The sequence below is a fragment of the Emydura macquarii genome, unplaced genomic scaffold, assembly GCF_026122565.2.
Source record: "Emydura macquarii macquarii isolate MOO-44397 ecotype Brisbane River unplaced genomic scaffold, CSIRO-AGI_Emac_v2 contig_2897, whole genome shotgun sequence".
NCBI classification, from domain to species: Eukaryota; Metazoa; Chordata; order Testudines; family Chelidae; genus Emydura; species Emydura macquarii.
In genome coordinates this window covers 1,131,250-1,149,105 of record NW_027133034.1, presented here as the reverse complement: position 1 = coordinate 1,149,105, position 17,856 = coordinate 1,131,250, and the positions used below count along the sequence as shown (strand labels likewise).

The window sequence follows — 17,856 nt, the reverse complement described above, 5'->3', positions numbered from 1 at the left end:
TACTCAGCTGCCCTTTGCTGTGTGACTAATGATACCCTCTGGCCCTGGAAGAAGGAGTAACCAACATGTTAATGGCCCCTGCAGATAATACTAAACTGGGAGGAGTTGAAAACATTAGTGTAGGCCAAGGAATAATACAAAGGGATTGAGAGAAATTAGAAACATGGACAGAGAATAAAATGAGATTGTTTTGGGAAAATAAGAATATAGCTGGAAAAATTGAAAAATAATCCGAACCACAGCTACTCAATGGGAGAAGAAGCCTTGAAAACAGTAATGCTGAAAGAGAGCTAGGCTGAGAGCAAACTGGACAGCAGTTTGCAAAGTGATGTAGGTAGTGAAAAAGACCAATGCAATTTTTTCTGCTTATGCATGAGACATGGAGCAGGGAGGTAAATGTCTCTCCTTATATACTGGTAGCATTGATGCAACTGTATCTGGAAGGTTGTTTTCATTTTTGGCCATCCCCTTACTAGAAAGATAGTGACAAATTGGCAGGAGTTCAGGGCAAAACAACAAAAATGATCAGCATGTGGTGGGATCAACTTGGAGAGAAATGTTAAAGGGACATAAATATCTATAATTTGGCTAGGAGACAATTACTGAAAGTGGGGAATGTGGAAAAGAGCCTATAAATATTCGAAGGGTTTAAACATCAAGTATGGGGTGAAATTGAAAGGGAATAACACAGTAATTATTTGCAATTAATAGGAGGCTCTCTATGACTAAGGGGACATGGCAGGCTACCTCTGGAGAACTGAGTTCAATTGTTGGAAAGACATGGGTGAGAATATAAGTGAACATGGGCTTAATGGTATCACTATGGATATTGACTCACATGACAAAACCACCATGGTGTTTGGCACAATTAGCAGTATCTGCTCAAGATCAGGCCGGGAGTAGAAGGATGGGTTTTATAGATAAGGACTGAAGTGCCCAGTAGGGCTGTGCAGGGAAAATTGCACAGCACCTGCCTGCAGTCTCATTAATGATAAATTTAGTCACAAACTTAAAAAAAAAAAGCCCAATCTTGAGACCTGGGACATCTGCTTGGCTTCCCTCTTAGTTCCTTCCTGCCAGATCAGATGTTTCTCTAAGGAGAAGGGAGACCTCTGTTGGCAGGAAAGGTCAAATACTGCAAAGATTTACAGCTTTGCAGAAAATGTGCAGTCTTAGTTTTTACGGAGTGTTTATTCCCAGCATTTCTTTAAGTGCTTTCTCATGTCAGTTCCAAGTAGGTGTGTGTGCACCACATGCACCATCACTGGAAGGTTTTTGCCCCAGTGGTATCCATAGAGTCGGCTCTGGAGCCCCCTGGAGTCACACCTTCATGGCACTGTATATAGGGCCCTGCCGACTCCTTGCCTCTTCAGTTCCTTCTTGCCACCCATCACTGTCGATCTTCTCTTGCTTTGCAGGCTTCTTTCTAGTTGCCGTTGCACTGATACCTATAAACAGTCAAATTGTTTGAGTTAGTTTGTGGTTATAGTTAGGCCGGAGGCGGGATCCTATCTAACTAGACTAAGGTCCACATCCTCCCACTGGGAGTTAAGTGCCCAAATGCCTTTGAGGATCTGGGCCTTAAATCACCTTTGAAAATGAGATGTAGTCTCCTAAGTCCCTTGAAACCATTACCCATAGGCAATTAGCAGTCGAAATTCCATTGACTGTCATGAGACCTAGACTCCTATGTGTCTTATGAAAATGGGAATTAGGCCTGTATAATTTTTCCATTAGGGAAAGTCAGTGCTTTGATATGGCAAAGAATTCGGTCAATATGTAGTTTTTGCTCTTGTGAAGTCAATTTAGCTAAGAATGTGAAGTGTTAGGAGTGTATGTGCCCAGCACCGGGGAAAGACAGAACTTAAGAAGTCTCTGTGTTCTTGAGAAGGGGATTCTTGAGATTCTACTTAATTACTCCCCCTTTCTCGTACTTCAGCTTATTCTTCTGCAGAAGCACAGGCCAGATCTCAGTCCTTCCAGGACAAAGATTTGACATTATACACAGGTACATTTCTGAGCGAGAGTGTGACACAATTTCTTTGAAAAATAACATGTAATAAGTATAAACACTTTTCAATGTTTAACTTGGTTGTGAATATTTGTCTCTAACAACTAGTAAGTGATAACTCTTTGATGTTTTTCACCCAAACTTCCACGTTTGTTGCAATTACAAAATAGTGAGGAAATCTGTATTTTGTAACCACGCATATATATTCATTTCCCCCCAATGTCCTCATGTGTTGAGCCCTCATCCTTCTTGCAATGTGAGGAATTCAAAGTGTGTGTGTGTGTGTGTGTGTGTGTGTGTGTGTGTGTGCACGCGCATGTGCCTTTTGAGCTTCTACCAGCTGCAATGGGATGGCAGTTCCACATTTTCCTCCCAATTCCTTTGCATCTCTTCAGCAACAACAATCTTAAACTCTTGCAACCAGTGGTGACGTCCAGTCTCCTTCTCTGGTTCCCATTGCACCACATGCATCCAACTGGATTGGCACAATCTTTGAGATACAGCCCACCCAGCAGTCATCTCTCATCACTGCATGATTCAGCTGCTAATTTCTCCCAGGCTGGCTCCAACTTTCCCTATTTCTAGCCGCCTGCTGCTCACTGAGCTCCAGTTGGCTCAACCTTCAGATGGTTACTTTTTGTGTGTCCTGCCAGGTGACTTGCCCACAAAATTTCAAATATAGCTTCAAAATGGCTACTGAGCACATTTACTGACTGCTGTACCCCAAATTTTGGATGTTTCTAGCTTCTCCAGTGAGGTCACCCCGTCCACTCCAGAAAGTCTGCAAGCCCAGAGTCCTCAAAATAAAAAGAAGAAACTGTGTATCCCCCCCTGTTGTTTCTTCCCTTATTTACATCACTAACTTCTGCAGTGCATGATGTGGGTTAGATCTGCTCCCACAGTTGATTATTTTCCTTATATGCCAAACTATTTTTTCAGAATGTCCCCAAAATTGATGGTTTTGATTTAACTGCCAGGGAAGCTTCTAAGGGGGAAATGTCTTGAAGGTCCAAGCAAACCACTTCCAAATAAGTCATCTTTGTTCCAAGTGGTACCAGCACTAGAGCCTCAACAGCAATTGAGACACTGACTCTATTTTGTAACCTAGAGTACGTAACCTAATCTCAGTTTCTCCACTTATAAAATGTGGATAATGATACATCCTTGCATGAACTTGTTTTGCAGATCAATTATTTAATAAATCTAGCTGGGGAGCTCTCAGGGGCAGAGACTGTCTTCTCATTACTGTGTTTGTACGGTGCCTAGCACAGTGACGCTCTGAAACCCTGCTGTAACAATGATAATCAAACTCTTTGTTTCCCTATGTTAGGGGACTGTGGTGTCACAAGTTCAGCGGGTTGAATACATTTTTTCCAAATAAGGCTTCTGTATTTAATTTTCTTTGTGGGTTAGAATTTGGTTTAAAACAATATGACAAAAGCAATCTTATTGAAGTGTATGAGAATAAATATCTATTTTAAAACTGCTTAAAACATGTATTATTTACCCAGTGGACCATAGCAGCTGCAGTCTGATGGTCTATCAGGCAAATATGCATCCAGACAGTTTTTAAAATGTGTATCATTTACTTGATAGACCATAGCGAGTTCTACAGAGTGGAGCTATGGTCTATTATGTAAATAGATATTTGGACAATTTTAAAAATGTATGCTATTTACCTCCATGCACTTGGTGAAAATTCTTCTGAGAAGGCATTATTAATGCGTTTGCATAGAAGTTGCTTTTCAGTGTCTAATAGCTTGGTTGCATTCAAATACTTTACATATAAAAATGAGATAAGACAAAATGATGTGTTAAAGCAGGATCCTTGCAAAAATTATTGCTTGCTTAAAGGGGTCATTTCTGAGCCTGCCTCCATGAATATTGGTTTTTAATCTACGAGATTGTCAATCTCCTAGGTTTAGTTATGTAGTCTTTATTCAGACAATAGAACCATAGTATTTGCATGAGGAGGGGTTGCTGAACTGCATCCAATTTTTTTTTTTTTTTTGGTCAATTGCAGGCAAAGGTTTCCAAGGAGTGATAGAAATCAAAACATCTGTTTAGCCAACTTCCAGTGGCTGGCAAAAGAGCTGTGTCTAGAAAAAGTCACACTCTAATTAAAATCAATAATCTTCCAGTTAGGAGAATTTGTAACAATGTATCATCTTCTTAAGCACCACCGAACCAATAGGAACATAGACACTCACATGATCTTTAATTCAGCCTTTGTGTGTATATTTTTAGAGAGTAGTAACACTTACCTTGCTGGATTGTAATACTGTGCAAAACACACATCTAACAACAGAGGAAAACTGTTACTAGGACTAAACAATTATCTCGATGTACTGAGTACTCTTCCATTGACATAATACCTTGATAGCCACATAAAACCCTTTACACCAGCTCTCATAAACTTCTTTCAGAATAAGACTGCCTAAAGGCTTGAATAACAATAATTTAGCCCTCATCAAAATGGTCTAAGTGGTCCAACTCCATCTGAAGTGGAGTCAGGCCTACCTCACCTCATTATTGAAAGAAGCAATAAATAAGGAAAAATTGGAGGAGAAGCACAGAACTCAAGGGACAGAATTTTTTTTTTAAATGAAGCAGGGCAAAGTTCTGCTCTTGGACCTATTCTACTCTAACCGACCAGTGGAAAGTCAATCAGACTGACATCAACAGGGTGTGTGTGTGTTTGTGTTTTGAGGGCAGAATTCAGCCCTAAAGAATTATTTTCTATTTATTTACATTTCAAGGACCCCCCCCCCCCAAAAAAAAAAAGCTTATACAAAGAGCTCTACATGCTCAAACTATTAATTAGACTTCCAATTGCAAATAATTGCTCAGCAGCAAAAAATAATCATGTGCAAATAATGAATTAACTCTGCCAGCTAATAAATCAAAGCAGAGAAAACAGCCCCTTTAACTGGTGGTATACATCCTGAACCTTTCTTCTTCCCCACCAAACCTCTGCCCAATAAATAAATGGCTTTAGTGGTGTCACTGGAACACCATCAGTTTAAGCTATTTCAAATGAAAAACTTAAAATAACTGGAACTTGTGTAACTTTAAAAAATGTAGTTAATAAAACAACTACTTTATAATTTGAAATGATCTATTAATTCCTTTAAATACAAACTAATGCAGTGGCTTTGTCCACTGAAGTGGAAAGTCAGCTGGATCCAAAGATGGATTAAAGATAATAAATACAAAAATATTGCAATTAATTGTGTAGCCTATTTTAAAAGATCAGAGTTTACTTTGCCACAGTCTAGAAATCTATCAAATTTAGCTGTCTTGTATCGGTTGTCTTATATCTCAATTGATGCTGGTATTCCAATCTGAAGGCACTGTATGCAATAGCACTATTTTCTGATAAAAGAGCTCAAACATATAGATTGCTTATAGAATCCTATCATTCTTATAGAGTGAATTACAAATGTTAGAAATGTCAGTTTAATGAGTCATGCAAGCGACCTCAATGTTCTAAGTCACTGGTCCAATTAATTTTTTGTGTGTGCCTAAAATGAATGTGAAGACTGTTCTGGAGCAATACAGTGGTTTCCTCCTGCATGCTCTTCTACCTTTATTTTATAAGTCAAGTCTAATAATCCTTTGAAATAGCTACCAAAAGTAAATTATTAACAGCTAAAAGTTCCAGAGAGCCTGATAGCTCGTGCCCTTCCCCCAACCTTTTAATTTGCAATGAAATGATTCAGGCATAAAGGAGAAAAACATAAAAAGCAGACTTTTGTTCTTCAGAGGGCTAAAAGTGTTATTTTTCACCTTTTCCCCTGTCTGTTACTAGTTATAATAATAAAAATTCCATCTCAGACTTTCAAAGCTCTTAACATGTGAAATGGGTATGAATGTTTCAATTTAATTTGCTTTGCAAGTTTGCAAATTGTGCACTTTTTGCATTTTACTCAGCACACTCTGGTAGAGTCACTTTTGTTTCCAATTTCATTTTTGTTTAAAGATGCAGCCTGATATTGATGTCTGGGTTCATATCTCTGCAGCGGACTGTTCATGGGTAGGCACTTACTGATTATTTCGTAAACATTTCTTTAACGTAACCTAAATACTGGGCCCTTAAACTCTGGGAGTGTACTAACCCACATCTCCCCAGCCAACTAATATTTGTTTACTCAGACTGCTATTTCCAATGGTTTCTCTAACAAGTAGTTTATCTGGAGTTAGTGATGCTGCAGCTCCCTGTATGAAATGCTGGGAAAGATGCTGAAAGCAAATTCCATTTGTGTTTGAGCTGTGATTTCCCACTTCTGTCTCCATTCAGGGGAGCAGCATACTCCCCTAGCTGCATCAGGTGTGAACTATGGGGCTGGAAGATAGTACCACACGCTGACATACCCCTGCCCTTCCCTCCACCCTTTGGCACAATGTTCAGTCCCAGGTGCAATGGAGGGAGCAGCCCGTGTTCATCCCTGAGCACTGGGATTGCGATTATGAAAGGCTCTTGTATAGGGCACATAAAAGGGGAAGACTCCTAGCATAGGCCCCTCCATCTCCTGGCCACTGCTGTATGGGGCAGCCACCACCTGGCCTATAATAAATAGATGCCCTCGGAAACACAGACATGATACTTATCCTCCTCCACTAATGGAGAAAAAGCACTACTGTTCAAAATGGTAAGAAGGAGCTCTGTAAATTGGATGGAAGGGGCTGTTAGAAAAAATTGCTGAGACCAATCTTATTGACCTTGGTGAAAACACAGCTGGGTCATTGGACCTTAAATGTAATAAGCCTTAAGCTGTATTGTAGAGTCCTACAAAAATTCTCACATAAACATTCCAAAACTGGTACAGGAAAGCTGCCAACTTCGTCTGAATCTGAACTCCACCGAAATGCAGGTAATTTGAATAGAAGGGTTTGGGTTTGGACACATTTCTAATTAAGAAACATTTTATGGTAGTACAATAGGTTTCACACGCTTAAACTATATTTAGTATCAAAAATCTCCCTCGACAACATACACTGAGCTCAGCAGCAGTGACCTACTACCAGCAGATTTAAAAAATACCTTTCTGGGCTGGAATACAAAGGCCTGGCTGTGGAATTTTGTTCTGGTATATCTGCAATGTGGTCCCATTGACTAGAATTTAGCTTCTTTATAAATTAAAGAAGGCTCAAATTAAGGTTCCAGAGACAAAAATGAATGAATAAAAAGGGGAGGGGAATTACGCAGTATGAAAGACAAGGAAAACTAAAAAAAAATAAAAACTTTTTTTTTTTTTTTAAATCTATGGCTTGTTTATGCCACCTACTGGATTTTTACTGAAGTATATTTTCAATGAGTTTGATTGTTACAGTCATACACTCTGATCTTTCAAACACTTAATGGGGACTACTCACATGATTATCTTGACTTTAATGAGATTACTCACATAAGTAAAGATACATGTGCTGAAATGGTTACAGAATTGGAGCCATGTGTCTCTTTAGTCTGCTAATTTGATGATAGGGTTGCAGGTAGGATATTTAGGGCCTTTGTAGAAGTGAGCCCCTTGGAAGTCTAACTGGGTTTGGCAAGACAGTAGAGATTGATGGCATGTCAAAGTGAGTCTGCCAACCTGATACACAATGATGTGCTCAGTCCCTGTCAGCAGTAGCTAAAGACCATAGTCTGGAGGATTTTGGAATTTACGGCATAAGAAGGTACAATAACATCTCAGATAATCTGTCTCATGAGTGTTTCCCTCTGTACGTAAAATTTAACGATAATTAAATGGGTGCTGTGGGTGTATTGTAATATGTAATCACTATTTGAGTTTGGGAGGAGAGCCATCTAGCAGGTGCTCTTGGGGACAATGTGCTTTGTACTGGCATTTAAGAGGATGTGGCGTAGCTGGCTCTGCCTTCTTTACTGGATAGTATCAACAGCAGCCTGAACCATCCATAGTTCATGTGCTTGCTGAACACAAAGACTCACTAGAGTCAATCCTTGTGAGTGATGTTCCAGGTGGAAAGAAGGTTCTAGTACCATCTCCCTCCCTTATGCACCACATGCAAGCCTGAGAGGATGTGACCGTGTTCTGAACTTTGTTCTGAAGGTGCTAATGTTCATGGACATTCTGATCTCTTCCATCACAAGATCCAATTTCTGTGAAAGTCCTGTTTCCTTCTCCCATGTGCCTCACCTCTCCGGTTGGCCGTTCCATCATTCCACTGCACCATAGCTGTTGCAGGAGGCTAAAATCACATAAAGTGAGGTGGTCCCTTGGGCAAGAAATCACTATGAAGTTTGGGACCAACACGTTGGTTTTGCCCTAGTATTCAATGGGGAGTTGGTAGAGTGGGTCACTATGAGTGATGTACTCCCAGCTGACTGTGTAGAAGCTAAGTATGTTGGATGCTATGTTCTGAACCAGCTGGAGGTAAGAACCAATGAATCACATTCATCCATGAACAGGACATAGATTGGGTTTTTTTTGTTTTGTTGTTGCTGTGGCAAATAAACAAGCAAGATACTTCATTTCAATAAGGAGTTCAAATATAAATCAAAACAAATTAGACATTTCAGAATAAAATAGTCTTTGGAAAGAGACTGATGCTGTAGAAAGTCAACGTCAGTTTGTCCATGAACCACTACAGAAGAGACAAGCAATGCAAGCTTCCTCTCACTGCTCTCCCAATGTGTAGGACTATCTTTAGCAGGTGAAAGGATAAGTCTTTGTGCTTTTTTTAGGACTCAATCCAGCAAGGGACTGAATGTACCCCCAGACCACTGAATTCTATAGAGTTGAGGATCTCTCACTTCACAGGAGGGGCAGCATCTCACAGAATTGGGTCCGTAATTCTTGGTCAACAAGGTTGGTAATCAGTGCCAAACCTGGAGGTTTTGACACCTGTCTGCTGGGAAACTTCTAGACTGACACCCACCCTTCAGTATAGTTGCCCCAATCAATGAAGCAAAAACATTCAGCCATATTCAGTAGTCTACCAAATGGTTGCACGCTCAGTAAAGAGAGGGGGGGATATTTTTATAAAAGTTTAAATTTTATACTTTAAATCTCAAGCAAATGTTAAAGCTAAAGAACAATTGCAGATCAATGGCTGTTATGCAAGAGCAAAAATATCCTTTGTCTACTTCACTTTTTACTCTTTCACTGGAGCCATTAACATATTTCTAAAGAATTTATATCACATAGGCCACCTAACAATCATCAGATAGTAGCAACATTTGGTCATTGCTATCATGGCTGGATTCAAATGGGGTGATGGGGTGGGAAACTTGCACTTATCAGCAAAGTCTGCTTCATCTCCTAGGGTGACCAGATGTCCTGATTTTATAGCGACAGTCCCAATATTTGGGGCTTTTTCTTACATAGGCACCTATTACTGCTACTCCCGATTTTTCACACTTATCTGGTCACCCTATCGTCCCCAGATGAGCTAGTAATGTCCCCACCACTCTATTACACCAGTGACTTTTGTGCTTTCCAGGGGCCCATAAAATTCTTGGCAAAATCCCTTCAGTTCCCATTAGAAGAAGTTCATGAGTCTCAACACTCTTCACATTCTAAACATCACCGCTCAGGAGAAAAATCACCTACTCGCGCAGGCTGGCTGAAGGACTCAAAGACAACCTTATGGAGACCCTCAGTACTATCCACACCAAACTTTTCCCAGACTTTCAGCGGAGATCTAGACTTCAGAAAACAGGACCATGCCCCTCATCATCTGCACCTTCCTCCAAGAAAGATTTGATATGTGAGTTGAGAGCCTTAAGCAACCTACTTTCCTGGATCCTGTGCTACATGATTCCATCCATCCCTGTTTTGGAGACTGACTGTCCCACTTCCTCCCAGCCTGGGAACAGATTACCTCAGACACATAGATCTTGGAGGTGATCCATATGAGATATTCTATCCACTTCCACACTATTCCTCGTTTCCACCCTCCTTTCCTGTCCCTCTTATGGGATTCCTCTCATGAAGACCTCTTAAAACAAGAGGTCCAGTCTCTCCTGCCTTTGGGGGGGGGGTGGTTGAATCAGTTCTTCCAGCAGTTTGTCAGAAGACAAACTGTTCCTGTTCTGTTCCTAGTTCCCAACAGGGGCAAAGATGGAGACTGATTCACGACCTCAGAAACCTGAACACCTATATTCTTTCCCAGCACTTCAAGATAGTGATGCTAACAACTATAATCCCATCCTTAGATCTGGGAGACTGGTTCATCATCCTTGACCTCCAAGATGTCTATTTTCCTGTGACTCATCGACTTTTAAGACAGAAGGAACCATCATGATCATCTAGTTTGACCTCCTGCACATTGTGGGCCACAGAACTGCATGCACCCACTCCTGTAATAGACCCCAACCTCTGGCTGAGGTACTGAAGTCCTCAAATGATGATTTAAAGACTTCAAGTTCACTATCCCTCCCCACACAAACTTTTCCTACATTTCATAATAGGCTCAGAACAATACCAGTACCAAGTCCTTCCCTTTGGGCTCCTCACAGCCCCAAGGGTCTTTATAAAGCTTCTTTCAGCAGTAGCTGCCCATTTACATCAATGGAGCATAGCAGTATTCCCATGATTTTTTCATCTTTGTTCCTTTATTTTTTCTCCTCCTCTCTTTTATTTGTACTTCTTCTCTATCCCCACCTATTTCCTGGCTGCTTCCAGGGGTGCTGGAACAATTATAGTGGGGGGTGCAGAGAGCCATTGAATCAAAGTGTAAACCCTGCATATAATGGAAACTACTTCAAGCCGGGGAGGGGGGGGAGGGGTGCGGTAGCACCCCAAGTGTAGCCCAATTTCCCTTATTGGTATTAAAACGCCTCCCTTCTCTGAACTCTGGTTGACCCTAACATCCAGTTTGGTACATTTTTGTTTGGGTCTCACATTTGTTTGGGTGAGCCTGAGTACAGAACATCTGAAACCATGAGCGGAACGTGTGCACAAATCTTAGTGGGCCAGGTGCAAAATAAGCAAGATGTGTGTAGAGAGCGGGGAAATAAAAAAAACTGATTGGTCAACTGATTGTGTATAAGATTCACAGCACTTTATAATGGTTGCTGTCCATCATGGTGGCAGCCACGAATCTCACGCCTCTTCAGATCAAGCAAAACGAAAGAAGATACCTGTTTTGAAGTTACTTATCCCTCTGTTTCTGATTCTGTTCCTGTCCACCATTCCTAATTCCTTATCCTGTAGTCGTCTTCTGCTTCCTGAATGGTCATCCTCCCCGTCCCATGCGCCTAGAGTAGTGAGTTAGAAAGACTTTGTTAGCTCGTTTACCCCATTTCACCATTATTGTATCTTTGGGTTCCCGGGCTTTAGGTCCTTGGCTCTCAGACTTTGTGACATTATTTTAATAAACCGCTTCCTCGTTTACTTATTACATGTGTTGTTTTTTTCTGAGTGAGACCAATTGATAGATGCCATAGGGGCGAACCTGAGGGCTCCTAATAAGCGTTTGCATTTGGGCTCAGTTACCAAATTGGTTGTGGGAGGTTATAAGGCCCACTGACTGTGGGTGAGAGCTTTGGAATTATTTTCCTCCGACTTTTTGGGTAACATATCTAGCGACCGCAGCAGCACCTCTTAGTGTTCGTCATAAGGAACCATTTTGTTTGCCCCTGTTATCTATTATTTACCAAAAGTCCAGAGGAGGTTCAGTAACCTTGTGGGTGGAATCATGTTAATGTGGTGATCGCCACAGGGACCCAAAGTGGGAGCAGCAGGGCCGGAGTGCCAGTGGGCTGGCTACCTGGACTTAGTGAAACTGAGGCACCAGACAGAATCTGGTGGGGGTGGTGCAGAGTCCTGTGAGCTCCATTTAAGGTGGTGCTGAGGGTAAGCATCACAGAGACCTGTGGAGAGCAGTAGGGCGGAGCGATTCCGGAACTGCTGGGCTCTCTATCACAGATGGCGGCGGTGGTGAATGTCATTTCTGCAAGTGTCCCAATGTACAGAGCGCTGTCAAGGAGGACAATGGGTGCTGTGCAGAGGCTCCAGGGAAACCAGAGGCGCTCTCAGTGAAAGCTGACAGTGGGCGCTGGTGAGCGCAGAACCCATGGAAACAGTGGCTGGAGGACATTGCAGCAAGGAGCTGTGAGTGGATCCTGTAAGTCCTGCTCTGGGAAGTGCTAGGATGCTAGCAAACTTCCAGAAAAGCTGAGTAGGTTACAAGGTTATGGGCTATGGTTGAACATTGGATTGAAGGCGCAACCATCATGATAAATCCAAAACTTTCAGGACAAGTGGTTGGAGCTGTAGGGTTAATAAAAATGAGCTGGTGTTTTGTGTGAATTCTTTTGGTATATTCTAAAGCCCATGGGCGGTAAACATGTTCAAGGGGGAACAAGCACTGGGAAATTTAAATGAGAGATGGAAAAGTTTAGTGACAACAAAGCCTATCCGTAGTAAGAAACTTAAGAAAAGGGCTTTAATCTGTGTGTTGTATATTGTATCATGAGAGCTTGAGATATGCATTAAAGTAAGGATAGTGCCATCTCCCAGTTAGAAACCAAGATCAAGGAAGAGAAGTTAGCTAGAGAGACGCTTACTGTTCAGAATGACACAGTATCAGCTCAGCTGCTGAGTCAATTAAATCAGACCAGGCAGTTAGAGCAACAGCTAAAAAAGGCACTAGCAGAACTGGCTAGTAGAGATAGGGAAGTCTTTATACTAACCAAAAAGGTAGAAGAAGCACAGACTGCAAGCAGAAAGATTGTAAAAGAGGTCAGGAGCAGTAATATCAAAAGCGCTGACCATTCCAAATGCCATCTGGAAATCAGTACATTGAAGCAAGAATTAGAGAAAACTAAAGGCTTAATGTCAGCCAAGGCCACATCTGAGAACTGCCGACCTGTACCCTGTGCACCTGCAGTGTCTCCTGTAATGGATAAGGGGAGCAGTAAACATATTATAGACCATGATTGATTATGGACCAAACTGTCTTGCACATGTATGAGGGAATGGACCCGCTATTGTGGGGAACTTTCCTTGCTTATACACTACCCTGGTGGAGATGGTTAGCAAAAGGATCTGAGTCCCTGCTCCCACTCTCTTTACCCAGAGGCCCACCTGACCTCGAGGGCTCCCCTCCCACTCTCCTGTGTGGTGGGATCCCTGTAATCCCGACAAGGCTGGGCTCAGGATTCCTGGGGCTCAACGCCCAATCTTGCCGTGGTCCCTTAGGGCAGGGGCTAGGGTGTCCCTACTCCGGGGTACTAACTCTGCACTGGGTGCTTCCCTGACACACTAATCATTGCATACAATGCAAAGCAATACAATTTATTAAACGAACAGCAATCAAAAATCAAATAAAAAATAAGAAAAGCAGAGAAGGGTTAAAGGAAAACATTCAACACTGCCCCCTGGCCCGGGGGCACCACAAACAGTGTTTCTGGGGTGTAAGGGAGGCTCACAGTCTGTGTCTCTGTCTCTGTTCACAGTCTCTGTTTCTCCGCACCCAGCTCCAGACGGCTCCAGCCCCAGCTCCTGCTTCGCTCTGCTTCAGTGCAGCTGTGCTCTGCTTGGCTCAGCTCTCTGGGGTGCCCCTCTGGTTCTGCTGCTGTGGATCAGCTCAGCTCAGCTCAGCTTTCTGTGCTCCTCTTCTGGCCTCCCAGCTGCTGGCTGCTTTGTCCTTAGCTCAGCCTGCTCTGCCCAGGCATACCCAAGCAGGCAGCTACAGTTCACACAGAGGGCAGGGCTCCCCCCTATCCTCCTGGCTCCCTCATTGGCCTGCCCACCCTGTCAATCAGGCTGACCTGAGTTGCCCTCTCCCCACTGGCCCTGGGGGCTGTGTCTGCTTCAGGGTCCCACTTACTCAAGAGATGCCCACCAAAAAGACCCACTAAGTTTCAGTAAGGGGCTAATAGACCCCTTACACAGAGACAAGATATGAAATTAGAGCGTATGGGCTTGAACGAGAAAAGGAGATCACTTAGCAGGGATATTGCCATAGTTTAGATGGCTCATATTAGCAGCACACCAAAACTGAGTGATGATTTTTAATGCATTGCCAAGGGAAGTGCAAATGGCAAGTACACAGAGCATGTCTGATATCTACGATGCAGTTTTCCAGTTATATTTTTCTTTTGAGAGTATAATCAGAAAATATCATTCTTAAAGACAAAGATTAAATGAGAGACCTGAGAAATTTCTCAGCAGGAAGAAACTCCTGTATTGGCTGTCAGGATTAGCATTTATTCAAAGCCTAACACTGACTTTGAAGAAAGACTGTGAGAAGTATATGAACTGCACCGGCAAGTGTTTCTGCAATCAATGCACAGAAAGAAAATCTCAATGGTAACTACTGCAAGTAAAGGAAATACAGACAACAGATCAAGGTTTAATAACAACTATAAAGAAAACCAGAAAAACAGAGAAATGAAGAAAGGAAACCAGAAATCCTATATCTTTACAAAAGAAGATTATAGAACTTATAGAAATGTCCTTTCGAAAAATCTTCTGAACTATGACGAGACAAAAGATATAGGTGGCCTCCCCACAGAAGAATTACCCTGAAGGTTGACTAAGCATGAGACAAAAAGTTCAATAAGAAAGCAGGATCAAGGTGAGATGCAAATTCAACAGAGTCTATTATGACTAGATAAAACCCTGCTGGTCTCCTCACTAGAAAATGACAACCATGAGAGACCTGTGGTAAAGGCTACCTTAGAAGGAAGATTTGGAAACTTTGAACAATAGCTTTTAGTAGATAAAGGTGCTACGTTATCTCTTCTGTGTACCTGGAGTCGGGGACAGAAGCAAAAAGAAGCTTTTATTGCTTTGAAAACAAAAACAAGCTTCAATGCAGAAAGATAGATGCAGAAGTATCGTAGTGGGCTCAGACCCCTGCCCACTGAACCAATATAAATATCCTAAGGAGGTTGAGGCTGGAATCAAAACGACCATAGATGCCCTAGTAGAGCAAGGTGTGCTCATCGAAACTACGAGCCCTTGCAATGCTCCTGTGTGACCAGTTTTAAAGGCTGACAAACCACTTGAAACAACAGTTCACATCATGCGAGGAAGAAGTTCTTGTCCTCATCTGGTCTTTAAACCATTCGGAATATATCATAGGTACAGCACTGGTAATCTTAAAACTATCCACACACCTGTACAATATGAACTGTCGGGAAGAAGTAAAGATGGCAGAATGCCAAGCCCAAGACTGGCGGTTTGAACCTTAAGTCGCTAAACAAGGATGTTAGCTTTGACTTTTTCAACGCTCTGTCCATAGTGCTGTATGCGCTACTAGTACATGGACAGGAACATGAGTGTCTGGTTCCCGCCTAAAGGTTAGGAAAAGAGAAATCTCCCTTCAAGGTGGGCATTTCATTTGAAGAAGCAAAGGAATTGGGCTTACTCATCTGGTTCATTGAAGGTAGCTGTTATTATAGTCATGGGAAGCCATGTACTGGTTATGCTGCCATATTGGCAGATACGGACTGTGTTTTGCAAGGAACAGTTGTTCCTCACTCTGCACAGGCCACAGAAAGACACATTGATATGTACAGGCTCTCATTGGGCCATAAAGGCTTTGGTAGACTGGATAGCCTTATGGATTGAAAGGCAAATGATAAGATAATGTGATAATATAATAAGATAATTGCCCATGCCAAGTATCTCCTTTATGTTTGGAATATAGCTAAGAATAGACAAGAATAAATTTATCTATTAAAAATGCGAGCCCACTGTAAAAATGCAGAGGAAGTGAGTCGCTTAAACAACAAGGTTGACCCATTGGTAAAACAAGCAGCCTTCCTAGGCCCAGAAAAGATTATGGACAAAATCAGCAGAATTGGTGCAGAAAATCAGTAACTTTGATCCAGTAACCCAATTAGACCTTATGACATTACAACAACAAGATGTAAAAGTAAATGAGCTACTAAAAAATAAAAACCATGGAAAGTACACAACATTCAAGACCAAAGAAGATTTGATAATGGCAAAATACAAGAATAGTAGTAATGAGACTTTACTACCATTAGTCATGTCAACATGCCTGAGAAAAGAAACAATAAGTCTAGTGCACAGTAAGGGACATTATGGAATGGATAAAACTGGTAAAAGGATTTTAAGTGTAGCTTGGTGGGCTGACTGTGTCAAACAAGTAGAATCTGTCTGGCATGCACAGAAAACAATGCTGATACCAAGATTGTGAAAGGGCCAATCTGCCATCAACCAGTCAGAGGACTCTGGACATGTCTTCAAATAAACTATATTGATCTTCTACCTCAAACTGGGAAAGGAAACAAATATTGTGACACATTTTCAAAATGGATAGAGCATATCCTACTAAAAATAATACTGCATCAACAACTGCAAGGAAACTTATGGAACAACATTTTCTAGATTTGGTCTACCTGACTGTATTGATTCAGACCAAAGATCTCATTTCGTGGGCGAGATAATGAAGAACATTTGCACAGCATTTGGAATCAGACAGAGATTCCACATTACGAGACATCTGCGAAGTTTGAGTCTCATCAAAAGAAATAATCAAATGTTAAAAATGGCCTTGAGAAAAATTATCACCAACTCAGGTAAAGACTGGGATGTCAAACTACCTTTTGTTTTAATGGCAATAAGATCGTCTCTGGTGTCACATCAATACATGCCACATGAAGCAATAACAGGAAGGCTGATGTGCACTCCCGAGCAATTGTGGCTGGGCGGAGTGCCGCCCAACAAATATCAACCCCTGGTACCAATGGATCAGTATATGATAAAATTATTAGAAACTATCAGCAAGATGCTAAAGGAGGTGATTAATCTGAAAAAGATTAGGAGATGTTTTACATCCAAGAGAATGGGACATTGGAGACCCAGTACTATATAGATATTTTTCAGAAAAACAGCACATATTGAGTCCTAGATTGATGGGACCTATAAAGGTGGTCAACAAGGCCAGCCCCAGTGTGTACCAACCAGAAATTCAAGGGAAAAATGAAAAGACATATAAATGATTTTACTCATCACAGATAAAAAATTGGAAGGGTGCAGTAAAGTACTAATTTTTGTTTCTTTTTCTCTCTCTGCCTCTCAGAGAACCACTGTAAACATTGTTAATAATGTATATTGTTGTATTAAGAAGTTGCATCTGGACCCTAATATCTGTAACACAATTAATCATTGTGGAAGATGGGGAATACTTTGTGTGTAAAACTAATGAAAGCTATGTGTTAGCATGGGATAAGGCTGTAGTGTGGCAAAACACTCCATTTCCCATTTTATTAAGAGAAGACTTGGATGTATATGAATATATGTTTGGAAATGAGCGTCATGTAGCATGGGAAGAAAAGAAGTGTGACAATGACAAGTTAGTAACTGCTTTCACCTATGGTATTGATAATCAGAAGGTGATAATAGTCAACTTAGATGGTGAACCACTCACCTTTGTGACAATGATAAAGGAAAGATGTGCCTCGGATTTAGGCAGCAATTTCTTCTTTCACTTCCTAACTGACTGTAGAAAGGAAGGAAATATAACCAATCATATGTGTGCATACATAGATGGAGATATTCCCAATTTGCTAAAGAAAAACTGTACAATTATAGTTAATTTGGTGATCAGTCTACAGTCCCCAATGGAAAATATCCAGGCTAATTTGTACACCCCTACAAAAAGTATGTTACAATGATACTGTTACACACCATAATGTAAACAGGTTTTGTAATGATTCTAATAATACATTTGTCACGTTATGCAGTGGAAATATTTTTGTCAAAATCAGTAAGAAAGATACAGGTATATAGTGGTTGACCAGCTATTTTGGTTTAAGATACAAAACAAAGGTAATGGTAATATACCCACTGAAAATAAGTCCAATAGGACACATGGTTATCAAGGAGAACATTAAA

The 17,856-nt window shown here is 41.3% G+C and overlaps 1 long non-coding RNA gene across 1 annotated transcript; it reads right to left on the bottom strand.

The window, feature by feature from the left end:
- Window positions 1-1,199: 1,199 nt before the first annotated feature.
- On the bottom strand, window positions 1,200-13,624 carry LOC137167175 (uncharacterized). The gene is made up of 3 exons (XR_010924038.1): window positions 13,413-13,624; window positions 11,121-11,237; window positions 1,200-1,448 (listed from the first exon to the last, which is right to left on the bottom strand). It is a non-coding gene; the product is annotated as an uncharacterized lncRNA (long non-coding RNA).
- Window positions 13,625-17,856: the final 4,232 nt, after the last annotated feature.